We start from the raw sequence: 14,574 nt of genomic DNA, 5'->3' as shown, positions 1-14,574 counted from the left end.
CCTGTCTTCAGCATGGCTTTAGAAAACTCCATAGCACCACCACCGCGCTAAATGCCATTAGCACCCAGATAAATTTTGGTTTAAATCAGAAGCCCCACCATAGAACAGTACTCGTAGCGCTAGACCTATCAAAAGCTTTTGATACGGTCAACCATGGCACGTTACTGCAAGACTTGGAAGGGTCTACCCTTCCCTCATGTCTTAAAAGGTGGACCGCAAATTATCTGAGTGGTCGGCAGGCATCGGTGCAATTCAGAAACTAAACATCAAAGCCAAGAAGAATTAAACAAGGGGTGCCACAGGGTGGTGTCCTATCACCACTTTTTTTTTAACTTTTACATATCAAAACTACCTTCGCCACCGGAAGGAGTTACTATCGTTTCTTACGCCGATGACTGCACAATAATGGCCACAGGCCCGGGCCCACAGATCGATGAGCTTTGCAACAGAATAAACGGCTACCCCCCTCATCTTTCCAGTTTTTTCGCCTCGCGAAACCTGGCATTATCACCGACTAAATCATCCGCGACCTTATTTACAACTTGGACGTCCCAAATGTCAACAAATTTGAACATCCACGTCAATGGCACTACGCTACCGACTGTCCTACACCCCAAAATCTTGGGTGTGACGTTTGATCAGGATCTACATTTTGGTAAGCACGCAGCCGCAATTATTCCGAAAGTCCAGAGCCGTAATAAAATCCTCAAATCCCTTGCTGGCAGTACTTGGGGAAAAGACAAAGAAACGCTTATTACCACATACAAAGCAGTTGGCCAGCTGTTTGCCTGCTACGCTTCCCCTATATCGTCGCCAAGCCTGAAAACTGCCCACTGGAAGAAGCTACAGGCCTGCCAAAATACTGCGCTCAGAACCGCCACGGGCTGTCTTCTTATGACCCCAGAACACCATCTGCATAATGAGGCGAGAATCCTCCCCATCAGGGAGTTCTTGTTGAATACCCAGAAACCTGGGCATCCCAACAGACATCTGATTGATGAGCCAACAACGCCTAGGGACTTAAGGAGTCATCTCCGTAAGTATTTTGAGGAAATACGGCACCTGAGAACTCAGCCCTATGAAGCAAAAAAACACAAGCAGGTCCTTGGTGAACCCCACAAACAGGCGTCGGACCTTTATGCCGGGAATTGCCCGGTGAATCTAGTACTCAGGGAACAGTACCCAAAACTTGCGGAAGAGAAACGCATACTCCCCAGGGAAACGCCAGTCACTCTGGCTCAACTTCGTTCTGGATACTGTAACAGGTTAAAGTCTTACATATCCAGAATCAACCCCGACATACAAAATGTATGTAATGTGGAACCAACGCCTCTAACACCCCTTTCATTATGGTCCACCCCTGTCGAAACAGCAAGTTTCCTTGGGCTCCCGTTAGAGGATATTGATGACAATTTGTGATCGGTCGCAGTTATTAGATGGGGCGAATCATTGCTACAACAACAACAACATTGCGTGTTTTTCAAGGAAGGGGCGCTTCAGTCCATTTGATTGAGGTTTCGTTGTGGAGGCTGATCTTTCCGACCGTGGCGCCAAAAACACATCCATTAGCCACCCTGACGTCAAAGTCGCCAAGCAGGAATTTTATATCATGGCGGGTGGAGCGCTCGTACATATGTATGTGCGTTCTAAACGTTCATAGAATGCGTATTTCACCGCAGGCGATTGATATATTAAAGAATTAATAAAGAAGACGTTCATCCACAGGCGTGAATGACAGTATTTGTCATGCAATATCTCTCCCATCACGCATCCGACTCCACAAATCATGACCACTAAAGTAAATGTCGCATTGGTTGATGGTTTTCTAGCCATCACTTCTCTTGGATGACGGTGATGGCAGCTTTTGCTTCACGAGGATGGTTGATGACTAGCTGAGCACTAGCACCAATCCCAATAAGGGAATGCACATTCCAGGTGCATGCCTTCAAATCATAGTCCCTTAAACGTTTGCAATGGTTGTTATCAATAAAGCGTTGTCTTTTTGATTGACGCTTGTTGTTCGTTTTCACTGGAGTGTGCTTTTACGTGGCGTATACCAAGCCAGCAGATAAGCCGTCAAACATTTCACATTCCGCTGGTTCTGAAGCTGATCTAAAACCTCTGTCATTTTATGGGCAATGGTATCCCATTGCACCGCGACTCCTCCACAAGCTCCATCATTTTGTTGTTGTTGTTGTAGCGATAAGGACACTCCCCGAAAGCCTTGGGGAGTGTTATCGAGTTGATGATCCTTTGTCGGATGCAGAGCTGGTACGTTCCGGCACCAAGCCCGACCATCTCGGCAACGATTTGTTATGGTCACATGCGACCTTCTAGGCCATATCGCCCTCCCACCCCTAGATCCATGAGGAGTTTGGGGTCGCCAGAGTCTCGGCTGTTAATGAAACAGGATGCGCCACTTTTAAATTTAACGCTGCATCACGTTCTAACTCTATTAGATACAAAATAAAATACAAGTACTAAGGGAAATATTTCTACACATCCGATAGAAATGTGAGTTCGCTTCAACGACATATTGCTTTGAACAATTTGAGAGTAACCAGAGTAGGGTGGGAGGGGGGGGGGGTGATTACGACATGCATGCAAAATAATCTTCTTGTTCATTCCCTGGATAGTGGCGCTCGGAACTTTGCTGCACCATTAAGGTACTAGCCCGACCATATCGGAAAGATTATGAATATGACCACATTAAACCCTTTAGGCCCTAACGCGCCCCACCCCCTAGTTCCATGAGGAACTTGGGGTGACCAGAGCCTCGTCTGCTGAATATGTGTATGATACATTCATATTTGTAACAGGATTCCACTCGCGTAGGTGGTTGACAATTGGTTTGCCGAAGCTTTAAAGCTATAAAACTTGGTATTGCGCTTATCAAAACCCCTTGAATCCCTCTGTGAGCTCGAGACTCGCAAGTGCTTTGCAAAAATAAATGTTCTATCGATTTCTGCTATTGATAGGTATCTACATTGCTTTTATATTTTGACGCACTTTCTAAGTAGCCAAGTGTGTAAACGAAATATATGTTAACATTCTATATGCGTATACATAAAAATAAAATTTACATAAATATTTGCATTTCTGTTGATAATAAAATAATTATACCAGAGAAGTTTGCAAATAGTGCATGTTTTGAAGAGTTTTTTTAAGCGCGACATTTTTGTTTTTTTCATTAAATTTCATGGAAACCTTCCAATAGCTGAATTCATGCAATCGCATTTCCAATTATCATTTGTGTTGCTGCGTTTGATGTTTCTTATTGGACTGTTGGTGATGGCGGTGTTTATCTCTTTTATTATTATTTACTACTTAGCAAACTGGTACGCACTGCGTCGGCGCTGGAAGTGTGTATGTGTGGGTGTGTGTGTGTGTGTGTATTTCCTTTGGCTCAGTATTGGAGAAGTTTGAAAAATCAGAGAGTGGTGATAAGATAATAAATGGTTTTGTTGTTATTATTATTTGCTATACTCGAAATATCAATATGGCATTTATTCACGCTGCTTCGAAAGGGGTGGAGTCTAAAATATGGAGGATATTTGCACACGTTGCATACATTTGTGCATACGTACGTATATATAGATTACATACACATAAACATACAAATATATACATATGTATATAAGGTAAAACAAATCAAAGGAAACAAAAAAATATAACAACAACCAAGTCTATGCGTAATGTTCATTTTTCCCGCCTCTGTGACACAATTCCTTCTTGTTCTCTCACTATAGTTTTTATTTACATAGACTGCACTTATGTACATAAATGTTTATATACCTATATCTGTATGTATGTAGTTACATATGTTTGTATGGGGAGTGATGTTGGTTACAATTGTAAAACCGGAAAGGTTATAACTTCCGTTGACTTGGGAATAAGGTGTCGTATGGACTTGATGGTCAGTTGGATGTATGCATTTATGTGTGTATGTGTGCATCGCAGGATAAGTCAAAAAAAACTTAATGTTCTTAAAATATACATACACAACGATATAAGCACACTAGGTAGGGTTTTTTTTTTTTTGCATTTTCACCTATAGCATATTCTTGTTCTATATACGATACAGAGGCGTAGTCAGAGATGTGGCAGTCTGAAGAAAATTTGAAACACCCTTCCGAAAAAAAAAACATTACAAAAATCAATGCGAATCTTTGAGATTGGTTTTTCTGAAATTATCGAAAATAAAAAGAGGAAGAATTATGTATATTAGGGTGGGTCGATTTGCATGGAGGAAAGTTAACCGATATCACGCCATCGATTTTTCGATAGGATTTGGGCTCGGGAAAAAAAGTTCCACCACGCATACACAAAAAAATAATTTCCGAGCATGCGAAATTTCATTTTTTTTTTTACTTTTTTTCGACTTTGATTTTTTTCATGACCTACTAAAAAATGTTCATATGTATACTCTGTCCGGCACAAAAATGTCCGCTAAAAACGTTGGCGATAATATATATATTTTTTTTTTTCAAAAAAACTTTTATCGACAACGTTTTGAGCGAACATTTTTGGGTCGGACAGGGTATACTTTAAAATTTTACAATCAAATGAAAATTTGTTTACTTGGTCATGAAAAAAACCTTAAAAATAAAATCGCAAAAAAGTCAAAAAAATTAAATTTTGCAAGCTCGAAAATTATTTTTTTGGGTATGCGTAGTGGAACTTTTTTTTCCTGAGTCCAAATCCTATCGAAAAATCGATGGCGCGATATCGGTTAATAAATCGACCCAGTCTAATGTACATACATATATTGAAGAAATTGAATAAAAATTGCCTCTGCTATTTTCATGTTCGCTGCTGTATATAGGAAAAGTAAGTTGTAGGATACCTTGGAGTATATAACAGAAAAGCGGAAGCAGAAAGGCGTGAGTGTGCGGAGCTTGAGCTACCAAGAATAATGTACGCAAATTCTACCAACAAATTCGGTGGAAGACAGATCGTTTTTAGCACGGGACATTCTTCTAATTGACATTTTATTTATTTTAATTTTTAAAATTTTGATATTGCTTAGCCCGGGCGTGAACCCAGGATCTTCGGTGTGGTAGACGGAGTACGCTTCCATCACACCACGGCACCTGTCAATTTCGAATACACATGGTGGCTCTCTAAAAATGTGAGGTAGTACTTAAATCCAGAAGAAATTGAACATTTTGCTACTGTCAAAGGATATTGGGGAAAAAATTTATGGGAATATATCTGGATAGCTCACTGGAACACACTAAACGTTTACGTATAATACCCGCGATGGTGTATGACTTCTCAGAATCTCATATGTAGAATCCACATGAAACTCCTATTCAAATTTACCCTTACACATTGTGCCACTCTAATAATGCTTGTATATGTATTTACTTGTAACGGCGGCCGCCGTGGTGTAATGGTAGCGTGCTCTGCCTACCACACCGAAGATCCTGCGTTCACGCACCGGTTAAAGCCATATCAAAATTTTAGAAACTAGTTTAAGCACTCCGAGTGTATTTCTGCCATGAAAAGCCCTCAGTGAACACTCACCTGCCTTGCAGATGCCGTACGGAGTCGGCCTAAAACACGTAGGTCCCGTCCCCACCAAATTGTAGGAAAAATTAGAAGGAGCATGACTCAAATAGGAAGAGAAGTAAGGCCTAAAATCTCTTGGGAGGTTATCGCGCCATACATTTTTTTTTATGTATTTACTTGTACGCTGTACGTATTTTTGCACAGCGCAAATACGTGTAAGTAAATTTTCATAAATGTTTCTTTGTTTTCTGCAATGTTTTATAGAATACACACACAATGTAGAATCAGCATTGCAAGAGCTGTAGCACAAAGCAAAAAGCCCTAAAACCATTGAGTACATAATATACAAAAAATAAAAATGAAAAAATTTATTTAGATGAGCATTAGATGGCAAATGCGACAAATATGTAGGTTTGATATTTAAATGTTGTTAATGGGACAACAACAACTAAATCGCGGAAAAGCTCAAATGCACAGATATAAAATTTAGTGATGATAGTTATTCCTACTAAACAAAAGTTAATTGTTTGTATATAGGTATGTACATTTGCACTAGTTTGATGGTAATAAGTTGTTCGCATAATCATTACAGGAGAAATATATGCGGGATTTCAATTGTTTAAATAAATTTCTTTATAAAAACTACATTTTGGGGTTTAAATCAAACATAAGTTTGAATCCAAAGGCTTTTTAGAATTTCATCAATTCTAAATGAACAACTTCGTATATTCCGGCTGCGATGTTTTATAATAGCTTAACCTCCAGTTCTGCACTAGAGGCCGCAAACTTGTTTGCTGATTTTTTCAAGTCCAATTTTGATGCTGACTCTTCTGATGCTGACTCTTCCGATTATAATTTAAGAGATATTCACTTTGTTACAATAACGTAACTCCATGTATTTCCTTATTCACTTAAACCTGAACCTCCCTGTACTTAATTTTCTATAGCATAGCCAACAACCACTTGTACTTATTCTTTTATAGCATAGTCAACAACCACTGATAGCAAACCAATGAAAATCACAATAATTGTGTGTTGAATTCTCAACCAGTTTGCGGCACCACCCATATAAACATCGAATTTGCATTTTTGCAATTCAGTCCTCGCAGGTGAGCCAGCGGGAGTGGTTGTCTTTTTAAAGACAAAATAACCACTTCGGATAGCTAGCTGAGTGGAAGGGGCGCTGTCATGGCGCGGGTCACCCTCCACCAGGGATGGACGACGCGAGTGGTGTCTTCGGACTACTTTTCCCTCCTTCGCCCACCTTGGTGCTTGAGCGGCCCGCTGCCTCAATGGCCAAATACCCCCTTCCCCCCTCAGCTCGGGCTGCATGGCAGGGGCGTCCTCATGGCGCGAGTCACCCTCCACCAGGGCTGGACGACGCGAGTGGTGTCTTCGGACTACTTTTCCCTCCGTCGCCCACCTTGGTGCTTGAGCGGCCCGCCGCCTCAATGACCCAAAGCACCCTCCCCCTCAGCCCTGGTTTAATAGGCTGGCCGGAGCGGTGGGACCACTCCCACTAGTTAGCTAGGGAGAAGAGGGTGCGGCCGTGGCGCGAGTCACCCATTGCTGCACCAGGGCGACGAGAGTGATGTTTTCGGGTTACTTTTCCCTCCGTCGCCCTGGTCCGGTAAGGAATGACCCGCTGCCCGAACGACCGCACGACCCCTCTCCATAGCTCCACTCCGCCCCCCTTACGCACCTTCTACTAGTGTGCAAGTAGGGAGGCGGGGGTGTCCAGCGGTGAAACCAGCACTAACGAGTCCTAGCAGTCTTTTCCCCAGGTGACCGACCGGCCTACTATCGATTCTGCCGAAGACTGCCGATCCCGCCGATACCCTCAACCGACCCCGCCCGGAACGAGCCGCCGCTGCCCAGGCAAACACCATCGCTAGCCTACTTCCCCTCTCTCCCCGGCCCTGGTACGCGCTCCGTAGCCCACCGCCGCTGCCGTCGCATAGTCGCCCCTCTGGTGCCGCCGCTGCTTCCATCCCGCCGTAGCTACGCCGACTGTTGGCCGTCCACCATACTACTGCCGTGTCCATCCTGCCGCTGCCCCACTAACCGTTAGCCGTTCGCAATCCTATCGCCGTTAAGCTGATGCATCCGTCACGCCGCTGCTACGCCGACCGTTGGCCGTCCGTCATACTACTGCCGTGCCCCTCCCGCCTTGCTGGTGCCGCCGCTGCCCCACTAACCGTTGGCCGTTCGCCATCCTACCGCCGTTAAGCCGCTGCATCCGTCACGCCGCTGCTACGACGACCGTTGGCCGTTTGCCATCCTACCGCCGTTAAGCCGCTGCATCCGTCACGCCGCTGCTACGACGACCGTTGGTCGTTCGCCGTTAAGCTGCTGCATCCGTCACGCCGCTGCCACGACGACCGTTGGCCGTCTGCCATCCTACCGCCGTTAAGCCGCTGCTTCTATCCCGCTGCTGCTCCCGTACCGCCGTACGAGTCCGTCCGTTACCCGACCGTCCAACCGCCCTACCGAACCTCCTCTACTCCAACGACCGTTAGCCGCCACTCCGCCCCTCGCCATCTTGCGACGGAAAGCTGCTGTCCGCCTAATATCTCCAGCCGTGTGTGCGTGTGTTCGTAACACATAAATATCGTGTATTTATTCAGTAGGGGTTTGTGGGACCTTTACTCGACTCTGGATTGACTGAGCGTTACCCCAGCCTTAGACAAAACCCACCTCATAAATGGCGCCCGAGCAGGGACCCTCCACCGCAGATGACCGTGGAAAAACAAATACAACAACCACCAACACTGCCGGGCGGGTTCGACGAACACACCATCAGAAACAACAAACACACCGGCCCCCGAAGTTATGACGCTGAATACCGACTCACTCAATTGGATCTACTTACTGAAAAGGGAGAGGCCGATAGAGGAGTGTAAGAAGCATAGCATTCCCGTGGAAGGCCAAACCGTAGCCGATCTACGCCGCGCACTGAGCACGTACGTGCAAGCAAAACTCACGAGGAAATCAAGTGAAGACCTACTGAAGGAGTTGGAGAAGGAAGTAGAAGAGGACGAAGTGAAACCAGTTAAACTACCAACACCGACACTAAACATCACCCCAACACAACCGACCAAGTCAATAACCGCCATCCTGGTACAAAATTCCCTCTCGTATGCGCATGAGAGAGAACGCGCGCAACGAAAACGAGACGAAATGAGCACCAGTGAGCTAATGAATACCGTCCGACACTGGAATCTGCATTTTTCGGGAGAGGAGTCGCTGCACGAATTTCTGGAGAGAATAGAGGAGCTCGCCGAATGTTACCGCATCCCCGTCGACCGGCTCCTCCAAACGCTGCCGGAACTGCTGCGTGGCAAAGCACTCCAATGGTACCGCATCCTTAAGCAACAAATCAACCACTGGAGCGATTTTCGAAGCGAGGTGAAGTTTTTTTTCTGCCTAAGCGTCATCTTCAACATTTAGAAGAGGCCATCCGAAAACGCAGGCAACAAGCCCAAGAAAAAGCCAAGGACTACGTCCTCGAATTGGAAACACTGATCCGCCAGCATCCGACAATGTGCAAGGAAAATCACCTCGAGCGAATATACGATGGCGAGGAAGCGAAACAGGACAAAGAGGCGATCCACAGCCTGTATCATCTTCAAAAGGAGTACGATAGCAAGGAGTGCTGCTGGCGCTGTAAGGAACGCGGACACCGACGCTTCCAATGCAGGGGCCGCTGGAGAATGTTCTGCTCCAGGTGTGGACAAGACAACATCCTCTCCAGGGACTGCCTATGCCCTTCGACCAACCAACCCGCCGACAACAACACATCCAGGATGCCGTCAAGTCATGTGATAGGAAGCCGCCAAGCATTATTTGTGCGGCCACAGAAGCCTATTGAACCACCAGCCTCCAAGCTATGCTACAAACGATCATAAAAGTAAGATTTCTTTCTCAAAATGTCAGCGATAAAGTTCCTTGTTAGAAAAGAATTATGTATTGTGTGTATCCGTGTCCTAAAGTTGCAATGCATCGACATTACAATGGAAGAGATAACTTGTGTCATGAGGAAACACTTCACTTCCAGGACAAACACTGTGTATGTCGCAGTTAAGTGTTTGAAGTTGTATGCACAAACTGTCAAACATCCAGATCAACACGATTGACACGCGTCTTCCAGCAGAAACGCCTTTTGCTGCAGATAGATCACGTGATATTGATTTGGTGGATCACGTGATATTAATTTCACATATTTCCCTTGATAAATAAGTGGAGTTGTGTCAAAGTTTGTCGTATTAAATATCTCAATTTATCATATTCAGCATATAACTTGTAAGTGTACCAATGTAACTCAGGGATCATAAGGATTCTATCTAAAATGTAGGTATATCATATACAAATGCTAGCAGTGTGTCTCTGCCTGATCTCCAAATGCCTCGCTTGTATGCGAATAAAAGTTACGACTACCTACTATCGAACGCCAAGCCGAAAACTTTAGGGTATCTAGTTTAGAAGAAAGGTTCGATAGGTAGAATTTAAACAAAAGTTTGGCGATTATAAGTGTTTTCTAAACTGGGTAAGAAAGATATGATTACCCTTGATTGGATGGCTTCCCAGGCTTTAGTAGCAGTACCAATCTAGCCTGTTTTTATTTTTCAGGAATGCCAAGGGATGGAGGTTCAAAACTTATGTTAGCCAATGGAATTTTTCATCGCCAAGATCTTTTTACATCAGTGGTTTTGGAGTCTTTGGCCTTTCAGGCATAGATTGTTTTAATTTTTGTGCGTTTTCCTGAGGAATTGCTGCTTAACCTTGTTTAATAAAAGACACATCAAAAATTGTAGATAGAAAGCAACTGACCAGCCTTTCGGATCCTATATAAACTTATCGCCAAAAGAGATCCATATTTTGTCATTGCATTTTTGAGGATTTTACAAAGATTCTATTTATGGATTATGCTCTATAGCTATGATTGCTGAGCGATCAATTGAAGGTGTATAGGTAGCTTGTCAGGTGCTAATGAAGGCATCATACTCAGTCGCGCTGACGATGGAGATATCTAGCGATCTGTGACACTTTCATACTAGTCGTGTTTCGGGTGTCTTTGTTTAGTATACTAAATCAACACATCGTTTTGCTTTTTTCATTATCATCGGCTAGCCAATGGTTATGATGTGAGTTAGAATAGGCACAGATTATTAAATTTTCGGCCCCACGAGTTCTCTCTTGGCCCAACGGGTAGCGTCTCGGCACTGGTCTCAATTTAAATCCAATCACCAGAGATTTTTCCGCTTTTTAGAGGTAAAGTAAGGGTGTTTGTAGGTGCGGTGGTGGGACTGGCAGTGCGAATGGGTGTAAGAGTGGGAAGTTCCTTAGGATAAAACTCTAGTTTTATTGCACACAAAAGTCTATAAATAATTTTATTTGCAAAGTTAACGTAATTTAATTTTTTTCAAAAATATATTGTACGTAATAAAATAAAAAATTAAGCAAAATAATAATCTCCGCCTTTCAACAACAACTAGCTTGAATAATTAGTTGTTGTTTTTCTTAACACAAAAATTATTTACATTTTATTCAATTGCCATTATAATCCGACGGGGACACAGTTCTTGCTATAAACTGTGCTAGGCTTGCGGAGATATTTTTTTATATTTTAAAATTATGAAAAATTTCTGGCACTCTTACCGAGCTTCTTTAAGTGTTGAATGATCTTATCTTAATGCCTAGAGATGGGAAAGGGGTAAATACCCGGTAAATTGGTTATGTATGGTAAAAATGGGTAAATACTCAAATATTTACCCAAAAGAGGGGTATAAATTATCTATTAGAAAATATGAGAAAGAAACACAGAAATTCAATGCAAAATGTACTAAATTGTTGGGTAGTTATCCATTGATATCGGTTGAATTAGTTTTAATCTGTAATCCAGCATTTTTCAAAAATCTTTACCCAATAATGCATGCCGTTGCAAAAATTTTAATTTGCCTAGCAAAAATTTTAAGTCAAAAAGGAGCCAAAAAAAATATCTAAATCGTGGCGTCTACAGTCGTGATGAGCTTATTTGGAAAGCCGTCGGTCGTCCTATATAAGCCTATTCTCAAATACCATTTAAGCCCAAATAAGAGCCCGATATGAGTCTTAAAAAACTTTTAAACAGCTCATATTTAGCCTCTTCTGCAACTCTTTCCAGCGTCATTATAACTCTAATGAACTCTTATTATATGACACCTATTTGGCGTATTTGAAAAAAAAAAGACAAATGACACATTGACATTAAATAACAAAATCTATAAGAAAATATTTAGGAGGAAACCATAAAAAGTAGGGCCACCGTCGTCAGCGCTTGTTGGGGGAATATCAGGTTCGACACATCAGAACAAAGCGCGACAGTTGTGTGGTCTCATTGAACAATGTTCAGAACATTTTTAAGATGTATGTGACTGTGAAGAAGCGCTCGAGCAGAAAAACGTCGATACCAATACAAAAAATTGAACAGCAAGGGTAGCAATAATGTAGAAATGTAATTAATTTTTTTTAATGCAAAGTTTTCCTAATAAATATCAATATTTGTTCCACACATGTTTTGACAAATATAAATATTTGGCATGCTATCATATCGGAGTCATAAGTCATAAAAGGCTCCTTTATGATCCTTTTTCTGTTTCCTTAATTTATCACTCATTTTGAATTCTTAAATTATGAGCGCCATGGGCAGGTTTGAGAGGTAGCTTTGTTTACGTAAATATGTGTACCATATAAAAATTCTCGAAGCCCCTAAAATTCTGGAGTCTAATAATATGTGAAAAATATGTGCCTCAGAAATTTGATCACCTAAGAGTCTGTTATGACTCCAACTTGATGAAATTATGAACAAACGGAAAATATTAAAATTGGTAAAATAGACGCCTCCAGAATAAAACTTTAGAAAATTTTCTGTAACAATTTATTCTAAAGAAAATTTGAATTTAATTTAAATTTATTTTATTTCTATTAACAGGATAATTTCAGGGCAGTTTTATTACAAAAATTGTTTTCCTATATTTTCTGCTTCGGATATGTGCCAATAACTCTTCCTAAAATTGTGTCATTATACAACTCAAAATAAGCAGTTTATGAGGCCAATAAGGCTAATATATGATAACGGAAAGAGGCTTGTGTAGGATTCATATTAGCGGTAAAATATGAGATGCTTGTGCGCCTGCTAGGAGTCCTTTCGTATTTGCTTCACTCTCCTAAATGAGTTCGGACTAATTGTTGACTTCGAATGTTTGCTGGGTTGCTTGTTTAAAATCAAAACGAAAATTTCTTAATTTCAAATGACGTAATAATTTAATTTCTGAACTGCAATTCCAAGCAGCCTCGATTCAATTTTTTTTAAATATCCAAAAAAGATACATAAAAGGAATATTTCCGGTATTTTCCTGGTATTTACCCATAAAAATGGCAAATACCCGGCAGAATCACATCTCTATGAATGCTGCTTAACATGGAAATATGTTGCTCATACGCCACGGCATTCCTTTGGTCTCCCGTAAAACGTATGACATCAGCTAAATTAATCTTGAGTTACCTTCTCGAACTAAAACTGGTCCAAATACTCCTCCTCATTACATAAGTAAATATTCCGCATAGTATCAGTGGGAAATGCAGTCTACAATTTAAATTTCTCACTATACATACGTTGCATAAGGACATCAGTGGCACAAATGCAAAAACACACACACTCTTACAATACCCTAATATACCTATGTAGTTCCTGACTGCACAGACAATAATAGCAGTATGAAAGAAAATTACAAAAACTACGAGAGAGTCAACGACAAAAAGCAAATAGCCTTTCTACTTTTGTCTTTAAAGCATACTTGTGTGGTATCCTGTAAGGGTTTTAAAAAACAAACACGCAGACATATGCACAAGAGAATGATATGCGTATGTATGTTTGGTGGTTTTTTTAATGTACGTAAAAGGGGTATATATAAATACATACATATGTTCATAGTAGGAATTTATGTATAGATGTAGATGTGTAGTTGAACTTACATATACGAGTATGTATTTACATCAGGGCGGGTTCGGTTTTGGTCGAATTGTATGGATATTGCTCTTCCATAAGTGGATGCCTCAAAATGGAGAAGCATTAGGTCAGCTGAGTTCAAGATTGCCAACAGCTCAATCTGGCCACTCAAAAAATCCCCTAAATTGGTTTTACAGCACATTTTTCATGGGTTTCGAGTTTGTTGTTGTTGTGTTAACAGTGCTTCGCCCCACTTAATGGGTGTGATCACTCACACTACGATTGAAAAGATGATTGGTGTCATGTGTGAACAAATGGCATGCAGCACATACATTACGTATATCGGGGTTCATTCTGGACAAATAAGCGTTTAACCTGTTACAGTATCCAGAACGAAGTTGGGCCAGGATCACTCGTATCTCCCTTGGTAGTGTATTTTTTCTTCTGCAAGTGTAGGATAGTTTAAATTGATAACGGGGCTCACCGGACGCGTTCTGGCAAAGGCGTTTACCGATTCTGTGTGAATTTTGCTTAGGGCCTCCTTACGCTTGTCTGGATGAAACGGCTGTGATGTCAAGTGCCGGATATCATCATAGTTATACTTATGGAGATGTTCCTTTAATCCTCTTGGAGGCGGGCCTAGATCAAGCAGTTGTTTTCTAGGGTGTCTAGGTTTGTGACAATTGGGCAAAAAACAACCTGTTCCGCATTTCGTTATGCTCTTTAATATTGAGCTTTTTGGCCTCACTATGTAAATGCTGTTCAGGGGTCATAAGAAGGCATCCCGCGGTAGTTTTGAATGCTGCATTTTGGCAGGCCTGCAGCCTTTTCAGTGTGTGTTTTTAAGACCAGGCGACTAAATTTGAATATGTTTTAATTAGATTTAAAACGAAATGTTTCATCTTTAAATTGCTTTTATTCTCATACAGGGAATTTGCGAAAGCATTTGTGATCTAGAGTGAGGTTTCAATTAGCCATATAAAATGGGGTAATGCACTGGAGAAAACATCTTTGTTGTGTCGATGTCATTACTGATGCGAACTTATTTGAAGTAATATATTTGGAATGGCCAT

This window comes from Eurosta solidaginis, chromosome 2 (assembly GCF_040869045.1).
Source record: "Eurosta solidaginis isolate ZX-2024a chromosome 2, ASM4086904v1, whole genome shotgun sequence".
NCBI lineage: Eukaryota > Metazoa > Arthropoda > Insecta > Diptera > Tephritidae > Eurosta > Eurosta solidaginis.
Note: the sequence above shows the minus strand (reverse complement) of the source record.